This window comes from Aythya ferina, assembly GCF_964211825.1.
Source record: "Aythya ferina genome assembly, chromosome: 9".
Classification (NCBI taxonomy): Eukaryota; Metazoa; Chordata; class Aves; order Anseriformes; family Anatidae; genus Aythya; species Aythya ferina.
In genome coordinates this window covers 19,440,291-19,459,156 of record NC_140305.1, presented here as the reverse complement: position 1 = coordinate 19,459,156, position 18,866 = coordinate 19,440,291, and the positions used below count along the sequence as shown (strand labels likewise).

General features: G+C 42.9%; 1 long non-coding RNA gene across 1 annotated transcript; it reads left to right on the top strand.

The window, feature by feature from the left end:
* The first annotated feature begins 597 nt into the window (after positions 1 to 597).
* Positions 598 to 7,016, top strand: LOC311441353. The gene is made up of 2 exons (XR_014695896.1): positions 598 to 959; positions 4,391 to 7,016. It is a non-coding gene; the product is annotated as an uncharacterized lncRNA (long non-coding RNA).
* The last annotated feature ends 11,850 nt before the right edge of the window (positions 7,017 to 18,866 follow it).

Sequence of the window (18,866 nt, the reverse complement as noted above, 5' to 3'; positions counted from 1 at the left end):
ACACATTATATAAATCAGCTCAGACAACTTCAGGGTCCATTTTCAAAGAAGAACTTTAAAACCTCAAATAGCAAACAGAATTTATTATCTTGTTTCTTCCCTCTTCCTTGTCACTCACATTCTGTATTCCATTTACCAAGCAGGATAAAAGGGAAATACTTTGGAGTCCACTGAACCTCATCGCAGTTTCTCTGGAGGCTTCCTCAAGACCTTTCCCTCTCGGTGACTGTCTGAACTTTCTTCTTTGGCATGCTGAGGATCAGAAATGTGCCTGCATGCCTATTAATGTTCAGTGCAATGCAGGGGGTTTGCAGCTAGCACTTTTTTGGGGGGACTTGTGATATGTGTGAGGAAGTGGGTATTTGGTTTTTTACGTTTGGAAATGGCGTCTGAAAATGCAATCAGGTAGTCTGGCTACAGGTGATACAACAAAGGAGCCTTTTGCTATTTGAATACAGACTAGCACAGATTTGCCTGATTATCCCCTTCTGGAAGGGAGATTGTTGATGTCAGTTCCCTTGCAGGCCTGTGTCCCATCACAGCTGGCCCTTTTTAGGCACCCTCCCTCAAGAGGCAATAATTGCAGAAGCAACTTCTCTTTGAGTTCAGCACAGATCTATTCTTTCATGTCTGGGGCATAGCGAAAAGTTGGCCTTTTGTAGTGGCTATGAACAGTTCTTCCAGCCCAAGAAAGTGAGCTGACTTCCACAGGCTCCTGGACAGAAGGTCGCATCTTGGCCCCGCTGAGGTGAACAAGCCTTTCACATCAGTAGTGTTAGACTTTGGCCCTAGTGAAATTAGGTTGCATGGGAGACTTGACAGGGCTTCACTGTGATGGAAATAGAACGAGCTGGCTTTACTGCCCTTGTTATATAAAATACAGTATTGATTCCATGCTCAAGAGTTGAGGCTCCACTGAATCTCAGTTCTTAATAATTCATATAAACTGCAATGGAAAGGTGAGTTGATGGTATTGTGTTTTTTTTTCTTTCCCCTTTTTTTTTGGTTGGATGCTTAGAACAACTAGTGATGATTGGAAGCTCGCTGCCCCTGCTCAGTGTCATCTGGAAAAAAAGCAAAGAATTGCTTCCACAAGATGTCAACTTGGCACCTTTCTGAGCATCAAATTCAAACAAATTAAACAAGCAAACAGATAAATATAATCTTTTTAAGGCTTCAGATCAAAGTTAAACACTTGTGGGGATTTCTGAGGCTCTTTTTTTTTTTTTTTTTTCAAATTACTGAAACATCTTTTTTTTGGTACAGCAGACAGAACTGGTCCAGTTCTCTGCACCACATCAAAAGATGCATTTCTGAGCAGTCAGGCATTGTACAGTACTGCAAAACTTAATCACCTCTTGCTTTACACTTGATTAAGCGCATTACTTTTGGATCATCGAGTTCACAAGATATTGGAACATTAGGGTTGTCTCCTGTATGGCCATCACCTACAGAAACCTGCACATAAGGCAAGAAAACATCTGCAGGGAAGATGTTACAGAGTTAAAGTCACTGCTCTTGTCGAGGCAGCTTTTATTGTCTTTTTTAATGACAGCGTATTCAGCATTTGAAAATAAAATGCATGAAAACCTACAGAAATTTCTTGCTGTGAGAAGTAAAATGTGCAGCAGTGGTATCTAATTTGAGAGCTCCTCGTTTTTGGTGCCCACCCAGAGATTCCTTTTCACTGAACTTTGCTGATCTTGATTTGTTTATCTCTCTCTTAACTATGAAATGGAAATAATAGCTATTTCCCACATTACTCCTGTGTTCTGAAATAACTCCCTGGTTTTGGTAAAATGTTTCAGTATTGCTGGGTAAAAAGATCTATTCAAAACATTAGAGGAATTCAAAAGTCAGGCTAACTAGATGCCATTCAGTAAAAGTTTACAGATTCATGGAATACTGGAGCTGTAGCAGGACTGAGAGGGTTGAAATTGGGTTTTCCAGAAATAGTACTGATTGTTTGAGATAAACGTTATTTGCTGGAGTTTCCTTTCAAAAACTGTATTGCTTTTTTGAAAGAGCATGAAAAGTTGTTGAGAATTCTGAAATTTTTACTGGAATGAAAGTTCTAATTTTTGACCAGCTCTCCCAGACAAAGCCAACCAAATCTATTTCTGTTCTGTTCTGTCTTGTTCTATTTTGCTCTTCTATTGTCTGTGCCACTGAAATACTTGAGTGCCTTCCAGAAGTACATCAAGTGACATAACTAGCATTTGTTACATGAGAGTCTATTCTCCTTTTCTTCCCAGTGGGAAGCTTATATAAGATGTTTTGTCTTAGCGAAGTTTTTGATTGATTTAAATTTTCCTCTCCATTTCCGCATTTTCTCTGCTGTGTGTTTTGATGTTGTAGCCAGTAACAACAGTAGTTTTCTGAGATGAGGGTTTTCAAGTCTCTTGTATGACTTTTACCCTATGTTATGCTATGCTGATATGCAAGTCCGCCGTTAATTTTTATACTTTTTATCTTTTTATCAAGGTCAGAGTTATTTATGTTGCCATGCAACTCTTAACGACGGGGTACTTTTGCTTCAGTAGGGATGTCATGGTTCTCTCAGTTTCAGGCCTGTGCAATGTGACGGCTGTGGGAAAGTTTGCTGGAGATGGATAGGAGGCAACTGTGAAATCAGAGATTAGCAGTTACTGAAGTTTTTCATTTGGCTTTATATTCCTGTGCTGGTTTGGGTTTCCAGCTTCTGCGGGTGCTCACCTTGATCAGTGCCTCATAGCAAATAAAGCAAGATACCTGGGAAGAGGCTGTGGAGCTGAACAGCAGGAGCCAAGAGTGGATCTGGTGGCAGAAACAGAGTATTTCTCTCTGAGTAAACAGACGCCCTATGGTCAGACCGACCTCTTCTTGTCTCAGCGATAAGCATGCCAACCTAAGTGAATTTAAACTCCACTTACCATGAGAACCAGTGGCAGTCCTGGCGTTAGCAGGGTGTCCACAGACACACAGCCCAAGTTTAAAGAGGCAAATTGAAACACACGACATTAATTCCTTCTACTTACAGGAACATTAGAAGAAGTAAATTCACAATTGGTCTGGAGACTGTCATGTCCTATGATGCTGCTAGTCTCTTTGATGGAAAACTCCATGTGATAACTCCACAGGTTACCTTCCCTTGCTGAGTTAAATCCTGAAATTTAGTAGCAAGTGTTAGGGAAACCTGCTGTGCTCTTGGATTCCCACATGCTCAGCTGCAATGACATATTTTTGATGTGAGAAACCAAGTTCACTCTTGGCATTGTAAGTGAGTGCTTTTTGCACTGAGTTTGGGAGGAAAAGCTGTACATTCATTCTTATGCTGTGGCAGTCTTTAGCTTGCTATTTGTTAGACAAAGGAGGGCTGCCTCTAAGAACATGAAATTGTTACTTCCCTATACCGAGCTACTGGTTTGGAAACACTGCGTGTGTCTCCTTGTGGGGGCTCACTGGCATAAGTGAGAGGAGGGTCCATGCACTTACAGGACTGGGGAGAGGCGGGTGGGAGGGTGGCAAACTGCTATGTTTTCTCACCTTGGAACACTCCTTCGGGGGCATGACAAACACAATCAATATCTCAGCGAGGTTTACATAATTCTGACAAGCAAAAGAGTGTTGTTTTTTTGTTGTTGTTGTTGTTGTGGTTTTTTGTTGTTGTTTTTTTAAGTTAAAGTTATTTATTTTTAGTGAGGCATGTGATCAGGAAATTTTTTGTTGTTGTTGTTTTTTTTGCTGCTGTGTGTCCGTGTCATCCATTTATTCACTCTTTCTGCAGCCTTCCAGCCACAAAGCTAAAAAGCTAGGACTAGGAGAGCAAACATAATGTGGACATTTTAATTTAATAGCATGGAGGCAGTATATTACAACTTCTCGTGCAATAGGGGAAGTGGGTCTTTCAGAGTCAGTGCAATTTGAAATAAATTATGTAGACATTTCTTAAGGATGTGAAATTTTCCATGTTAGACATAAAGTACGGATAACTTTTGTGACAGCAAAGTAGTTTAAACTTACAGCTTTCCTAGCTGAATTTATACATCAGTTTCACAGCAGACCTGGACTCCAAGCTGTCAAGAACAATAAGCATGAGGTGCTCTGAACAGACACAGGTGCCCAGGTGACCTTCTCCTTAGTGCCTAGAAGAAAGGGAGATGTGAATGTAAGCATCACGGGCTGATTAAAAACAACATCCAGTGTCACGTTTGTATAAAGAGGTGAACATCAACACCTTTTCCTGATACACTTGTGAATTTGTTAAGTCTTGTAATGGCAAAGGAGAGCGAGCTGTAGCTTTGTTTACATTCAGCCCAGAGATCCTGAACCTAACGGTGTTAAATTCTACCAGTTACAACATGTGCTGTAACTGGCCAGTGCAGAACACCACTTTTGTTCTCACCCACAGGTAAAAATAACCCTCAGAGCCACGTTGGTGAGGCTACACCATTTTTTGGTGGGCATCTCAGCCTTTGTCTCTGGCATATCCCCTCTGCTTGGAATTCCCAACCATTGTCAGCGCTCGCCTCTTGAATTGCCATATAGCCCTGCAAGGTCTTGAGAATCAGGTACTCAGGACAGGCTCAGGGAAATGCCAGCACAGACGGACAGATGCGTTACATGTGCTATGGAGAGCTAAAGCACTGTTGCAAGGAACTGCTGGAGACTCTTTGTACACAGAGAAGCAAATAATTGGTATTCCCTGTTCTGTAATCAAAAGCCATTCTTGGCCGGGGGAGATCCCTACAACAACATTCTTGCCTCCCCCTGAGAGAAGGAAGCCAATGATTATTCCGTTACCCTTCATTATCATTCGGTGTGGTATAAACTGGCCAGGACTTGAACTCTCAAGTGCCCAGGAGGGCCAGTACATGAATATACCTTGTGTCAGCAGAGGCCATTTCAAATAATACAGATGATGACAGATTGATGTTGGTAGCTCATTAGGCAAAGCACTGACCGAGACATCAAATTCCTTTCAGCAAGAGTACGGCTAGACTGTTTGCTGTTGTGTATTAATGGAGAGACACATTTTTCTTCTTTGATTTCTCTTGCTTCCTTCTTCCCACGTTTGCGTCAGACAGTGCTGGCTATCAGATCTGTCATCATGCTTGACTTTCCTAATGCGAACAGCTGTGCCAGAAGAACCTAGGTGTAAAGCTAAACCAAATCTGTAGATGCGGTATAGAGAGAACATTTCAACAAAAGACCTATGTTCACAAGCCTCCTGTGGCATACAGATTTTAATGTAACACTTGGCTTCTAGCTCGTCCAGATCCAATAGCACAATCTTCCTACCAATGCCTGGAAAGATAGAGAACAGATCTGTGAAGCAGTGTAAGGTGTATTTAGGTTGCCACCTCCTTGATATGCTGCTGACTTCTGCACTTGTGGATTACGCTTTCACACTTCTGGAACATGCCTTATCCCTTGTGGCTAAGCTGGCATTCTGTGGGCCAGAGCTGGCTCTCTGCCTGTTCCTGAGGAAGACGAGGAACAATTCTCTAAGCAGAAAACACTGTCACAGTCCTCTGCTTACCTGTCACAGTCCAGCAGAGCTAGCCAGGTGACTTCTGCCAGCACCTTCCTCCCCAGTGATCCGTCTGTCTGTGCGCCCCAGCAGAGTGCAGTGGGCAACTTGCTGAAGAGATGAGAGAGAGGCCCAAAATCTAGTGGGGGAAGGAAACCCGAGACCATCCTTGGTATTTGTGCCCAGCAAGGCTGAAATACTGTGTTGTCTGGGGGCCAAGTAAGGGCAAATATGTCTGAGCCTTGTTGGCCACGTTGCTACCCCCAAAGGGCTGGTGCTGATGCCAGAAGAGAGGAGTCCACAGCTGCTGAAAGGGATCAGAAAGCTGAGATGGACACCCAAAGGAAGAAATCAAAGCAAGGAGAGAAGGAGGGGAATACTCAGCAACTGAAAAGATTCCAGGGTGAGAATGGATGCTAAAATATCTGGGACTCAGATAGCTGGCTGCTGCAAAGAGCTTATTAGCCCACGTGGATGCCAGACGGTTGATCCAGCCTCATTGTACAGCATCATCTCTGGAGGTTCTTTGCAGCCCTGCAGTTCTATGGCTTTGTGATTTGATAAGTAATCTTACAATACACTGGGTACTTTATCCTCACAGCCGGTATTATACTCAGTGCTTTTCATATCCAAAATGGTTTTACAAAGTGTATCTGAGTAACTGTCCCTTGGAGGCAGGAAGAGACAAACATTGCATTTATACAAAATATAATATTGGAATAAACACCATTGCCATTTTAGTATGGTAAATGCCATAAATGGACCTGATTGCTACAGTATAAAAATGATCTCTTGCAGTGAATATGCATTTTTCCTTCTTTACTGTAGTTTGTAGTTATATCCGTGTCTTTCAGCTGTGGTCTATAGTATACCTGGACAGTAAATTGCAAGACCAGAGAGGAACTGCTTTAATAGAAGTAACTTTAAGTAGTGTCAGTGAGAAATGACGCTATGGCACAGTAGTCAGACATTTCCCACGTTTGAGTGTTGTGCTAGGCATCTTAACTGAAAAGATTATTGTTAACATTATGTCTAATGTTGCTAATCTGATAGTTCACATACCTTTTATTGATTTTGTTTGAATTGAGTTTGTAACTGTTGATTTGGTCTTAATTTATATAACCAGTGGCCAAATGCACTGTTTTCTCAGTAATTCTTGCGTTACAGAGAGCTAGATGCAATGACAGTAACTGAGTCTGGCAGTCTACCATCTGGGTACACACTAATAAAATAATCATCTGCATAATTTTGGAATTCATTGCAGATACTGGGGGAAAAATGTATTGGGTTTGATCTCAAATTGCAGACAGCCCATTAGAATAATAATGATACAAATAATTTCCCCTAAAATCCTGGAATGGTCTCTGGTGGGATTTGTTTTACATGCATCATGAAGCTGCCTATGTTAACTTTGCTTTGATATCAAAGGTAAATAGAGGATGAATGATTAAATAATTTCTATTCAGTTTTGCTGAAAGTAAAGTTTCACTCAGTGTAAAATGAACAATTTTGGCTCTTTATTATAACAGTAATGTGGGGGGCAGGGTCCTTTTTCTTGCATCACTAATTGATAAACTAAATTAGGGCCTACAGACTTCAGCCACAATTGGGTCCCATTGTTAGGATTGATACACATTTGTAAGGAGAAGACAGCTCACTTTCCAAGGAGTATATGCTCCTTGGCCTTTTCTGCATTCTGAAATCAACTGTAACTCACCTCAAAGCTGCCCCAAATGAAGCCAGGAAAATTAATAATTGCTTAAGAAGCACGTCTCTGCCAGAAGGTGTGTTTGGCTCCAACTCATCAGTACTATGCTTTATTCAGGAGTGACTTCCCCTATTCAAGTCAAAGGACCCTTTCTGCAGCTGGAGGGCCCCCCCATTAGGTTATTTCCTAAGTAACTATTTCCATTCTCAATTGCCACTCTGTCTCCATCCAGTTTATCTTTACCTAAAACCCTGGAGGGGGTGCAGCAGTGTTTGTCGAAGAAGTGTTGGAGCAATGAGCCAGACTGCTTGGTGTCATTGGTAGAGTGAGACAGGGACTGAAGAACTACATACAGGTTTGATCTCAAACACCACACGTTGAAACTTCCCATCCACTGAAGTCTGTGAAAAGAATTATGGGAGTGGAAAGTAGGAAAGCCCATTAAATTCCACTGAAATTAAGTAAGTTGGAAGAGCTTTTAGAAAGGCCAGCCCAGAAGTGATGTAGTTTTTGGTTTGTTTGTTTGCTTTTTAATATTAAAACAACTATTTCTTACTTATTGACAGGGTTATTGAGCCTGTCCCCTCAAATTAAGGACAATGTGAGGTAGTTACCCCTAAAGATTGCACTCAGGTTTTTGGCTTTTGGATTTACAGAGAGGGCTTGAGTTGGGAAACCAGTCTGGCCATGTTGGAAGGGGCAACTGAATGGAAAATTATCAAAGGCAAAACATACCAAGGCAGTGTTAAATAGACTTGCAGAATATGGGAGGCTTGTGGTAGGAGAGATGGAAGGGCAAGCAGCTTTTCCCAGAGTAGATGTTTGAGTTTGCTGTGTAACAAAGGACAAAGAAATCTGACCTGAAATGGAAGGAGAAAGGCGTCCATGGTGTTGAAGAGAAGCTACTAGGGCAGAAGAACCTGAGCCTACAAACAAAAATGCTTCTGGGTAGTTAGGAACTAGGGGAGGTGCTGTGTATGGGGTTAGGCACGTAGTACCTGTAGACAAACTCTATGCTTATAATTTTTAGTGTTTAAAAAGCTGTGCGAAACCCATACCAGTCACATGTCCGAGACAGGCATATTGTGAATTCAGGGCTTTGTACCATCAGTGAGGTGGTGAACGTCTTGTGAGAGGACTGAGGAGACGGGGCTGGTAGCAGGTATTTAGCAATGGGCTCCACAGCTGCCACTGCGAGGTGTTCTGCAGCCACTGCTCCGTGCCTGCGGACCAATGCCAGGAACCATGCCTAACGCTTCCCACTCGCAGCAAGCTCAGGGCAGCCTGGCAGGTGTCCATCAGAGGTGCTCAACCACATCTGTGACGCTGTGACAGGTTGGGGAAAGCAGGGCAGGCACGGAGAACGGAGCAGGCACAATTCCCACGTCTGCCCCTAAGGCATGGCTTGACGTTGCCGGTCGGCTGATGTAGGGGAGGTCCCATCCCCTGTTCCTAGCCACGGCCTCTCACCCTTCCCTGGCATTCGTCCGTCATTCGTCTTGCCATGCGGTGAAGTGATGCAGGGAGCCGTGCCAGCAGCACATGAATCATTCATTATGGTAAGGTTAGTGCTTTGGCAGACCGAATCCATGAGTTGGGCTCACAGAGGTCCAGTGAGCAGCTCTGCTGGCACAAGGGAAATGACAGCGGCCAGCTGGAACCTGGATAATCTACCCACTGAGTCACCGAATCATAAAAATTCGTTTGGAAGGGGTCTCCGGAGATCATCAGGGCAAAGCGCCGACTCGAAGCAAGGATATCACCAGCACTACAATGGTGGTTGGAAGCACCAGCTCTTCTCAACTTGAGTTTCTTTGCGTGTGAAGCAGGGGAAGCTGAGGGACTGTTCGGTGATGTATCCGGAGACCTGTGGGTGAAAATACTGCCTTAGCGTGAAGAACTTCTAAGACCATGCAATAATGTTGGCTGCTAAGTGTTGGAATTGTGTTTTCCCTGGCCTTCGTATAAGTTTTGTGATATATGGACTAATGTGTTAGGTGCAAGGCTGAATTTGTTTGAGTATTGAGATTTCTAAGCAAGGCCTTTGAAAAAAATACAGTGATGTGTCATTGAAGAAGGGGTGATAAACAGCCCCATATATTCATCTGTGCTTCAGTAGGTTTAACATTAGTGGTTGCCTGGAAGCTGTTCCTAATGGCTGTCATATTTATCTACCTAAACACAGTGATGTCAGAAAAGAGGGACCTTCTTTGCTCCTTTATAGTAGCCGTTTCAGACTGGAGCAGTTATAACCAGTTCCTTTAAAAAAATATTTACTTTTCATCAGACGTTTACATAACATGTTCTCCAAGGGAACAAATACTGTGTTTCAACATAGTTTGAAACATGAGAGATGGAAAAGAAGTTAATGAACAACATTTAAGTCAACATCAAAGCGCTTTCTTTCTCTAGTAAATACCCAGACCATCACATTATGATGCAATAACAAGAAGTTCATGGTCAGCCTCTTTCAGCTCACTCTTTAGTACATTTTTGGGACCACGTGCAAAAATCCCGAACTGCCCATGAAAGAGTTAACTGGAGTCAGGGAGCATTAATGCAGACATACACCTTCAGCTGACCCCCATCTTCTTTGAGAGGTTCAGGGAAGACTTATGTTAAGATATTATAAATTATTTTTTATTTTTATTTTGTTTTAATTTGTATTTATTATTTATATTTTATTATTTTTATTATTATAAATACATAAGAAGGGAGAGCCCTAGAAGCCCCTCCAGAGGAGGGAAGAGCCTGGTGAAAAATGCTGTGGGATTCTTGTGAAAAAAAGACTGCCAGGCTGGCAAGAAGACAAAGGGTTGGAAAGGAAGAAGTACTATAAGGCTGAGGACACTTCTGGTATCCTCAGCCCATGGCATGGGTCTTGCCTTGGAGTGTTGGGGAAGCAACAAAGCTTGTTTTCCTGTCTGGGGATGAGGATCTTCCCCTACAAATCTGTAGTCTTTGAATCACAACTGGCTGGTGTGAGGACACTTCACTAGCTGAGCAGACCTGAGGCTGAGTTAAGTAGATGACTGAGTCCTGAGAAGAGCTACATATTTGTAGACGTGCAGGTGGAGTTTGTGATCCATACATGGACAGTCCCAAGCCATATAAAGCCTGCCTTGAGTCGTACACAAACCTTTTGCTGCGGCTTTTCATTTTATCAGAAGCTGTAGCCTTGCTCCGACTGCAGCAGGAATTAGCAGCAAATTGCCTGCATTCCCCTTCCCTGAAGAATATAAAAGCTACTGGCAGAGGTAGAAAAGAAATTACCACAGCAAAATCTGGAGAGCTCTGTGCACTTTCATGGGGGGAAGCAGGATTTGGGGACAAGGTGCTTTTTGACCCAGAACTCCAAGAGACTGAACAAGTGAAATTGTTTATCCCAGGCATATCTAACAAATGGGACATTGGGCTTGTGGTTGGAGAACAGCAAATAAAAATTAACAATATTTAAAAGTACAAACCACAGGGCTGCTGAACTTGTACCAGTAGCATGTAAGGAATAGCATGAGAGAGGGAGGGAAGGGGAACAAGAGGAAAGTGAAATAAAATACAAGTTTTTACCAACATTGGGTCATGTCACACTGTTATTTTTAAGATACTCCATTTTGATAGCCAGAGAAAATGTAGTAGGTGTCCTAGGTTTTAATGAAGTGTTTGATAGCTGCCACATGGGGAATTACTGAAGATGTTACTTATGTGTTACAATTCTGGCTAAATGGCAGACAAAAATATGCTCTACAGGAAGGAATAATACCAGCTTGGAGGAGAGCTAATAGTAAAGTTTCCCGGTTATCTCAGGTTAGTCTTAAAACAGATCCTACTTTAATATATTCATTAATATCTTCAGCACACAGGTAGCGATGCACTTATGCAAGTTGCTTGTAATATTTAGAGGGTACATGAATAAGGAGGATCAGGATATTCTACGTGATGGGCCAGGTGACCTTGAGAATAGGAGTAATAGAAGTGGAATGAAATTTGACAAAGAAAAGAGGAAAGCTGAGCCATGTGGTTGGGGAGTTAGTGCTGTAAGCTCATCAGAAGCATAAATGAAAGTACAGGAAAATGTGGGCATTTGGCCTGATTTTGGGATGATTGGACTGTCAGCAGGAGGCGTCTGAAAAGAAATTCCATGTCTGATGATGTCTTGAGGAGCAGCAGACAGGGAAGTGTGAAGGCTGCTGTTGAAGGAACTGGCATGACACCTGCAGCACCATATACTGGCTGCAGCCTAGGTGGGTGTAGGAAAAGGCTTCTAAGATGGACAGAGTCCCTTAGGGTCACTTATGCACAAGCAGACTAGGGAAGTACAGTTCTTTTATTCTCGTGAAATGAAGAAAAGGGTGAGTAAGAGCAAAGAAAGCTTTTTTTTTTTTTTTTTTTTCTTTGTGGCATGGTATATCCTTTCAGACATTCTTAGTCACTAAAAGCTGGACAGATTGTACAGTCTGTCTGTCTGAAGCAGAGCAGTTCACCCATGCTTCCTCAGCCCGTGTTTGCGTTGTGCAGTCATCTGGAAGCTCCAGGCACAGGCCTGTCCCTGTAGGCCCAACAACAGCCCTCGTTAGAGCAAAGAGTCCTAATCAGACCCATCTTAAAAAAAAAAAAAAAAAGGAAGAAGAAATTGTGGAGACCGGGAATGGCAATGTGGTGATAATTCCATCTCCCCTGTGTGGGAGGCCGGCGTGCAGTGACTGCAGAGCTATTAGGTATTTGTCTATGTATCCCTTAAAAAGGAGGGGTGGTAGATGCAGATAAAACAAAAAAATCTCGTCGAAGATCTGCCATCACAGATGGAAAAAACAAAAGGCTGTAAAGTCATGTGAGTGTATACCCCGTGCAGATCCTATGGCAAGGCAGATTTATGTACTGTGTCAGTAGGGATATGTACCTAATTGCAATGGCTCTGAGTTGCAGGGGAAGGCAGGCCTGCGGCCTCCATTTTACAGACATGGGCCCGGAGCGACTGCCGGAGTTGGTGCCATTGTACCAGTTGGCTTTCGGCCCAGTATTTTGGTTTGCTCGACCAACTATCTTTTCACCTTTGCTCACAAACAGCAGCAGATAAAAGTTGGCCGTCTCTGTGCTCTTGCTGGGGACTTAATCCCCAGCACAGGCTCACTTATCGGACCTCTGTACCCGAGGCAGTGTTAATTGGCACGGATTCACCCGAGCGGAGGTCCCTGGAGCTATGCTGATTTCTACCAAAGAGTGTTCTGACCTAGCCACTCCATTTCTGTATGGAAAAGAGCTAATCAGATGTTTCAGAGAGCTTAAATTAGTGATAAAAGATAACTCTCTGCTCTATTCATGAGCTGGAACCATATTTGTTGTGTGAGTATGTGCTGGGGAGGTGAGAAAGTTGTTCCCAAGACACCGCGATGGATTTATTCCATCTCCCCGGCTCTCTCAGGCCAGGCCGTGTTTTGTCTACACGCCGTGTTCACGTGTGAGATCCTGAGTGTCGGTGTCACAACCCCTGCTTAAGTGGCCTCTATTTTTATTAGCCTTGCCTTACAAGATAAATAAATAACCTAGAAAGATAAATAAGCGGCAGCACAAAAAGCACAAAACCCACAGATTTGTCAAGGTGCAGTACCGACTCACCAACAGTAGATGGTACTAACACATCTCCGGTAACAGCATTTTTCTGATGGATTTGAAAGGCCAAAAGAGGCTTAGATCTGAATCCGCTAAAAATCATACAAGCCAAAGGCTGTAGAATATCATCTCCTCAACATCAGAGGGTGTTTAGCAGCCCAGTCACGGCCATATGTCAGTCTGTTGAGCTTTGCTGAGTTCTCAGCTGAAAAACGACCATACAGGAGAGTGGCAGGAAGCAGAGCGGTTGTTATGAGACTTTGTGAATTTTAAATCTATTTTCAGGAGTTCATAAAAAATTCTCTCTAGCCTGCACTGGAGAAGCACTCTGAAAAATTATTGCAGAGATATGAAAGGCCAGGGTGGAAGACTTCTGAAATGCAGCAGCATAGGTTTTTACTCCTTGCTTTAACCTTTTTTTTACCCTAATGATGTCTTCATTCTCGATCTTAATTATCTCTGAAGGAAGTCCTGGTCTTTCCTTCCTATGTATATAGGATCCTGCAAATGTCATAAAGTCACATTGTTTCGCTACACTGGGGAGCCCAGGGAGCATTTCTGCCATCCTCCTGCATATGATTGACACAGATTTTTGTAACGGGTAGCAGTTCACCTGGACCGGTTTCCATGGTGCCGTTAAGCTGGAAGTGTGGGATCTGGCACTCGTTTGCTCAGAGCCGATGAGGAGTTGAAAGGGATTTTTCCCCTTGACCTCTTTGCTGAAGGTCATTAGTGCTAATCAATTTCCTTATTGGATTTCAAACAGTGAGGTCCTCTTCTTAGCTGTACCCTCTGAAATTTGCAATAAGGGCTGATACAAGAGATCAGCTCTGCAATATGACAATTTCTTTCAGCAGCCACTGAAAGGAAAACCCAATACTTGCTAACCAGTATGAACTGCTAGACACCTCTGCTTCTCCAGAGATAAGGTGAACTATGTTCTGTTGCAACCAGCTAGCGACATTCATGCACAGTATAAATAGAAAGGGATGAAAATGCTAAAGAATAGCTTTGGTTTTGGCCAGGAATGGTTTCAGTATAGCTGGCCCAGCCTTTGGGCAGGGAGCTTATATCAGATTCTCTCTCATAGCCTGTTTTGTAAGTTTAAAGTAACCTTCAACTATTCATTAAAATATGAGACGCATATTTTCTGTGGCAGTGATAGGAACAAAAAGCATATTTTGTTTGCCTGTCTATCACTGTAGGCTAATAAAGCTTTGCACTGTGAAGAGATGCACCATTTATGTGCACAGTAATTGACAGAGATGTGGTAAAAGCCAGTTTGCCAGTGTCTGTTGACTGATGTTTTGAGCATGTTTTTGTATTGTCCTTGAAGTTAAGATTACCGAGCACTTACAGTATTGTGTGCTAGCCATTACATATATCCAGGTACGTGTGGCAAAAAAATCTAGTGCTTAAAATCAAAGCTAGCCATCAGTCCAGATCCCAATGAAACCAATGAAAGGTTCCTGTAGATTGTGGGAGAGGTTGGGCTTTCAGAGTCTGACCAAATATACCATTGCAAATATACCATGCAAGGTTGTTTATCCACTTCAGTGGGTGAACACAGTCAGGCTCTCTGCTTTCTCTGTACATATGCACCCTCTCTTCTGTACCCACACATATGTGTGTGTGTGCGCACATATACAGCTGCAAAAGACAGATCCCTGAAATCTATTCAAAAACATTTTTGAGGTTAGGACTCGTCTTCAAGGAGTTTTGCTTCCTCCTAGAACAGTCAAAATTAATAAACTTTTAGTCTAAGAACATACACCAGGTTTCAGTTTAGCAGTATCTGTCAGAAACAAATGCACTTCGTTAGATTTTTTTTTTTCCAGATAGCTGTGAAATAAATAATGTAAATATCCTTACTTCCAGACAGGCAAAACATATTAAAGAAATGGTTAAATATACCCGTGAGAGAGCTACCAATCAACACTTTTTTTACTAGTTTTGTTTTGCATTCTTTTCTGACTAGTATATTCATGACCAGCTGTTTTTAGAGCTAGTAAAAATTCTCAAGCTCACATTAGGAAGGGTTTCAGTTACATGATCTGTAGCTACAGTTGTTAGAACACTTGGCATGGCATTTAAAAATGAGAAAATTGTTTTTATTGAGTAAAGCACCAAAGCTCTGAAACAATATTTCACTGGACTTACAGAAAATGTTTTTGAACTTTGCCATTAATGACCAACTGACAGGCAATTTGGTAGGCAGGGAGTTTCCAAACATGACTTCAAGTAATGCCCATTTAATCTGGGCGAATGTTAGAAATTTCAGTGCACTTATATGGGAAGGACTTGTACCAAATTGCCCTTGACCAGTATTTCCTTATCCACACTAATGTGCTCGCTCTTCTGTCCCAAGAGTTGCCTTCATATGGCGGTGAAGCATACATGCAACAAAAGCCTCCCTTGTCTTTGTAGGTCACCTTAAATAGCGAGAATAGCAAAGTTTAGTCAAATTCTAGCAATTTTTGCTCTTCAATGTGCACTGGCTAATAACGTTTCTTGTTTCCTGGGCAGAAAGTACCTATCTGGTGTACCATCAGTCTGTCTCTGCCAGGCAGCTTGTGCAAGCCTCTGTCTCCATTACGGAGGGGAGCACAATAAGAAGCGTGTTTGGGCTGTGCTGATAGAGGAACTGGGGCCTATAACGGTGCAGAGGCTTGTTGCTCTCTCAGATTACTTCAGACTCCAGAGAGAAAATAAATACTGAGAGTTAAAAGAATGTATGAAATTCAGAAAGGCTACAGGAAAAACTAGCCTGCCATTCTCCGAGCAGCAAAACTAATGAAATAAGGATGGATGATTTTATCTACCACTGAGATTCATTAGGCAGGATCATTTCAGGATTCCTGAAACCATGAGGAGGGCACAAATGTCGGTGTTGTGTACCACTGCTTCCCCTTGGAGGGGCTGGGGGCTGGAAAAAGGGGGAAGGAGAAGGCAGTAAGGAACCTGCCCAGCTGAGGATGTATGGGAAGGGTCCCTTGCTCCTTGCCAAAGGACTCTCCTTGCTCTCCTCTCCTTGCTAAATTATCTCTTTGTCCCCTCAGCCCTGGATTTCCATGCTGCCTGCAGCCCCTCTAGCATTGAGCACCCCTTCAGTCCTGAGCATCTGCCCCCCATCCTGCTGCCTGAAACACTGGATGCTCCCAGCCGAGGGCACACCAGCCTCCAAGCACTTCTTGCTGGAATCCCAAGCTCCATCTCCATCCACAATCCCAGCAATCTGCAGGCACTAGCAGCCTCTCAGGTGGTGCTTGCCCCTGGGTGGGCTGGCAGAGCTCCAACACTAAGGGGCTGGGATGGAGAGGGGCAGCCCTGCAGAGCTCACTGGTGGTGAAGGGAACCTTACTGGCACGTCTCAAATGCCCTGTGATCAAATCCCAGCCACGGTATTTCCTCCTTGAAAATCATTCCTGGTTTTATGTCATAGTCAACATCTCCAAATGAAAATTAGGAAAATAAAGCCACAGAACCAAAACAGATCGGGGGAAGTAGTGTCAAAGAATCTGGGTGATAGTTTTATTTTTAGGGTGGAGGTGACCATGGCTTTGCATGTGAGCGAGCAGAGGATGCACGATCCATAAGGAAACCAAACACTTGGCTTCACGCTCAGACATCACGCTGTGTCTGCTCTTAACCAATATTGCAGCTAAAGGGATTGAGGAGTCAAATATTGGTGGGGCAGAGTGAGATGTTTTGGTGGTTGTGTAATGAGAATTGTGGCATATTCCTGCCTTTTTTTTTTTTACACTCAGCTGGAGTGTAACTAACGTCTGTCATGGTACCACTAGTCGAGTTAAATACGCTGGAGTGGAACTGAGGGTGGGGGTGGGTGGGGAATCGGGAGGAATAATTCGGTCCTACAACCATCACTTCCAGGCTGGAAGCAGGACAGTATGGAGATGTGACAGTTCCCTGACAGTTGCTTTTGTCCTGCCAGAGACAGTTGTAACAATTACGCTTGCACTTAATTACTGCGCTTCGACTGTGGTAGGCTAAAGCATTCAGCAGGATGGGAGGTGTTAAGAAGCAGAATGCATTTTAAATTTAGAAAATCCCCTTGAGAAATATCCTTATTTCACACTTATTATTAGTAAAGCCAGCTTTGGAGAGAAAATCTTTGCTTCCGTGACTGGAACCAGTGTCTTCAGCAAGAAGCAGGTGTATAGAAATCTCTCGTGTGGGGACATCAATATTCCATCTGTTCTGCAAATCTAGGAGCTGCTGAGTCATCTCGAGCCGTGTGTATTTGACATAATTTTTAAAGGTTATCAATACTGAGACACCGAGTGCTTAACTGATATATAAATACAGGTTTTTATCCTACTTCATTTTCCTGTGAGCCTGAATGGAAATACTTGTCTGATCCTGCCACTGTTAAATTCAATGACTAAACTCCTTGTTTGTTCCAGTGGTGGGGGATTCAATGTTGCAGGCTTAAATAATTGAAATAAGTGACCTGTAGTGATACAAGGCACAGATCCAACAGACAGAAGGTCATTTTCTTCTTAAGCTGTTTAAAGGTGTGAATTAAGATGCCTACGAAAAATGCTTAACCATTTCTTCCAGATTCACCCAGGTAGCAAAATACATGCAGAGCAAGCAGAGTCTGTAGCAGGAGGGCTGGAGCAAAAAAAAAAAAAAAAAAATCACCAGTAACATATTGTGCAGCTCACAGGCTTGGCTGAAGCTGTCAGCACCCAGTAGTTTCTGTTGGGCTGCTCACGGGCTGAGTTCTTGTTTCCTGTACTCGTTGTGCACCTTGTGTGTTAGGCTCCTTTGAAAATTTGGGTACTTGTTTTGCTGCCTAATTGGAAGCAGAAGTCGTTTGAAAACATATTTGCTTTCCCTCCAGGGATGGTACTACCCCAAAATACAGAGTATGCTTTGGCTTAATTTAATAAGTCATAATCTCTTCTCGTATTTTATTGCATTTTAGTGCGAGGTGATTTTTTCCAGAGATGACTCAAAATAATACAAAAGAAACAACCTTGTCCTGTGAACAACACATGAATTATAGCTGATAAAATCAAGATAGTTTGAAGGCTTGCCAGCACAAGGAATGAACTCCCTCAGATTCCTGACTTACAGAGTAATGTTAGCAGCCCCAGATTTCCCTAGTAATTTTGAAGTTTAAAGGAACCTTAAGGACACTCCAAGGAAATCAGTCGAAAGAGAAGGTTTCCTATTAACACAGAAAAGAATCACTGTGAAATGAGGGAAGGAACAAAGTGATTTCTGCCGTCCTGATGAAGACTCGCGGCTTACGATGCTCTTGGACACACTTAACCTGTGCCTTTTGGATGTGGATGTTGTTATGCTCATTGGGAACTGCCATCTCAAGGAAGCGTGTAATGCTGTGTGTAGAAATGTCAGCATAAGCAGAACGAGGTGTTCGCTTGGTTTTCCGAGTTTCTTGCACAGGGGATATTGTAGTGAGGCACCACAGACTGCATTATCTCCCAGCTCCTTGCCAGGTGCTGTTCAAGATGTGAGCTCTGGCTTTTAAAGCCGTTTATGGGTGGAATACAGCATATTGTGCTGGCTCCAGTCTGTGAGCCTTCAGACGGGAGGTATAAATTCAGCGTGTAGCTATAACTGAGCATTCAGAGGTTTGCGTCGTGAATCTCATCTATTTGGTAGCCTGGTGGAGCTGCTGTTTATTTTTATGTTGGAGAGCATCCTTCAGTCAGGCTTTTCTACAAAGAGAAGTGGAACTGATTCAAAGAATGAATATATGGGGTTTTATAATATACTGAACTCATGTTTAAGGATCCCAATAAATTCATAAAAATTCCTCCTATAAAGATCTGTAGAGGAGTCTCTCTATAACCTCAGCAGTTTCTCTGTACCAGAATGCAAAAAATGAACTGATTTCAGTGGGGAGTATCACGTGTGCTGAAACCAGCCCCAGCTCAGTACAGAACAAAATAACGTGTGCAAACACTTCTACATTAAGGATGTGCTTCAAGGTTTTGGATGTAGGTGGGCTTGTGCATAAAGTGCAACTTGCACTTTGCTAAATAA